Raw genomic sequence first — 2,964 nt, forward strand, 5'->3', positions numbered from 1 at the left:
CCTATGTCCATAGGTGGTTTGATGTAGTAGTAGATATGGATTGGTTGGTCCAAAACCAATTAGAGATCTTTTGTTTCAAGAAAATGATCCAGATACCAACATCGGATGGACAGACAGTGGCTATTTATGGAGAAAGAAGAAGATGGACCACTCCAATTATTTCTTCAATAAAGGCATGCAAGTGCCTATCAAAAGGATGTCTTTCATATTTAGCTTATATACTCGACGTGAGGTTAGAGAAGAAGAACTTGGAAGATGTAGAAGTGGTTCGGGAGTACCCAGATGTTTTTTTTGGATGATCTACTTAGATTACCACCAACGCGTCAAATGGAGTCTTGCATTGCATCAAATGGAGTCTAGCACCGACCGAGATGCAAGAAATGATGACTCAACTCCAAGAACTACTTGAGAAGGGGTTTTTGATTCTGAGCTCTTCACCATGGGGACCTTCGGTACTCTTCGCAAAAAGGAGGATCAATGCAGATGTGCATAGGTTATAGAGAATTGAACAAGGTAATGGTGAAGAATAAATATCCGCTTCTTTGAATCGATGATCTGTTTGATAAATTTCAAGGGCCATGATGTTTCTACAAGATTGACCTTCGGACCGGTTACCACCAAGTAAGAGTAAAACAGGAAGATGTGTTGAAGATGGCTTTTCGGACAAGATACGAACACTGTGATTAGTGATGCCATTTTGTTCAACATACGTAGTGTTTGGTTTAACGAACGCACCAAACGTATTTATGGACTTGATAAACTGAGTATGTTGCTCTTTCTTAGATAGATAGATAGATAGATAATAGTATTTATCGAAGATATCCTTGTTTACTTTAAGAATGAAATCGAGCATGAACACCATCTTCGAGAAGTTCTTAAGGTCTTACAAAAAAGAGAAGTTATTCGCCAAGTTTTCCAAATTCGAGTTTTGGCTTCTAGAGGTTCAAGTTTTGAGTCATGTGGTGTCTTGAGATGGAGTAAAAGTGGACCCATCTAAAATTGAAGCACTGATGAATTGGGAACCACCAACGAGCCCAACGAATAAGAAGTTTCTTGGGATTAGTCGACTATTACCAAAGATTCATTCAAGACTTCTCAAAGACGTTTCACCACTAACGATGCTGACAAGGAAGAATGTCAAGTTCGTGTGATCCGAGACTCAAGATCAAGCCTTTAGAGTTCTCCAAAAGAAGTTGTGCAAGGCACTAGTCCTAAATCTACCTGAGGGATCAGAAGATTTTGTAGTCTTTAGTGACGCCTTTAAGATGGGCCGAGGTTATGTGTTAATGCAAAGACGGAAAGTGATAGCTTATGCATCAGGTCAACTCAAGGAACACAAGAATAATTACTCAACACACGATTTGGAGTTAGTCGTGGTGGTTTTTACACTAAATTTGTAGCGACATTATCTCTATGAAACAAAGTGTACATGAAAAGTTTGCAGTACATCTTCGATCAAAAGGAACTTAATACGTAACATCCAATTTCTAATATGCTCAATTAATTGCTTAGCATATTTAATTATTGGGTTAAAGAGAACTTATGATTTAGTGGGAGTTCAGGTTTGGAACTTTAGAATTTTATTTCTTAAGAATATATTAGAGGAATTGGGAAAATATCACGTCAAATATATACGTAAAACGGATTTTCTTGGGAGATTTTTTCTAGAATATTTTGTTGGATGTTATAGATTATCTTTTTATGAACATGTAGGCGAACACTTCATAGAAAACGGAGGTTCGAGCGAAAAGTTATGAATATTTTAAGTGTTGATGGTCAAAATGGGTACCTAGCCGGGCCAAACCGGCCCAACTCGAGTTTTAGTATTATAAATTGGAGTTTTGGCCCAGAACTCACACACACACTAGAGGTGCGATTTTCATACACATACTAGAGGTGCGATTTTCACACACATAGGCTTGATTCAACTCAAATCAAAGAGGAACTACAAGATCTTGGAAGGATTTGATCATCAAGTAAGGTATAATCTATTTTTTTGCACTTGTTCTTGGTTGACATTCTTGTTTTATGGATTGCATGTTGAGATAGAGTTAGGGTTTCATATGGGTTTGATCTTAAGTGTATAAAATGAGTGCATTTTAGTRTTTTTGGCTTGAAATGGTCATTAGATTCAAGAGATTATCAAGATTTATGCAAGTCCATCATATGAACTTTGACTTGATTAAGTCAATGATTTGGGAGATAATATAAATGATAAAATAAAGGTTGGATTTTGGTTTCTTATGTCAAATATGTTATATTAAGTTGAGATTCAAAAGTTGGAATGGTTTGGAATCGAAATGGTTTGAGGAAAATGTATGAAAATGAGAATTTTCGACTTTTGAATGCATTAAAAGTATGCAAACTTTGAAAATCTGTATAAAATCATAGAAAAATCCAAATGAGGTGAGGCCAATTTCTTTAGTTATATATTTGAGTCTAGTTTATTTCTTATTTTATGATCAAGGCATGATTTCGAGCTTAAAATAGGCAAAATAGTTTTGCATGCAGCAGCTGTATATAGAAATTTAGGTAAAATGTTCAAATAGGATATGTGTATATCATGAGTTTCTTATATTGGTTGCTTATGAGATTTTGTATATTTACTCCAGGGGGTAATTAAGACATGTTTTGATACTTTGAAAGCAATCTAAGTGTGGTAGATTGGACTTGTTTGTGAGCTCAATTCAGAGCTTTTCGGTATTATACGATTGCCCGGTGAGTTATATAGTTAATTGTTACATATTGATTTGAACATATATATTTTCACATGAATTTTTTTGGGCTTGAATGGAGTCACAATATCTTGATTTGTCTTTGATTCCGTCTCTTGAGTCGATTCTTTATTACTATCTCGGTACATCGGTTTGCTTTCTGGATCCAGACTGATTGTTTTGTTCCTTGAATTGTACGCCATAGTATGGGTACTACTTCGTGTGGCACGCCGGAAGTTTATGGCGAAGT

This window comes from Cynara cardunculus (assembly GCF_001531365.2).
Source record: "Cynara cardunculus var. scolymus isolate 2C chromosome LG 1, CcrdV1, whole genome shotgun sequence".
Classification (NCBI taxonomy): Eukaryota; Viridiplantae; Streptophyta; class Magnoliopsida; order Asterales; family Asteraceae; genus Cynara; species Cynara cardunculus.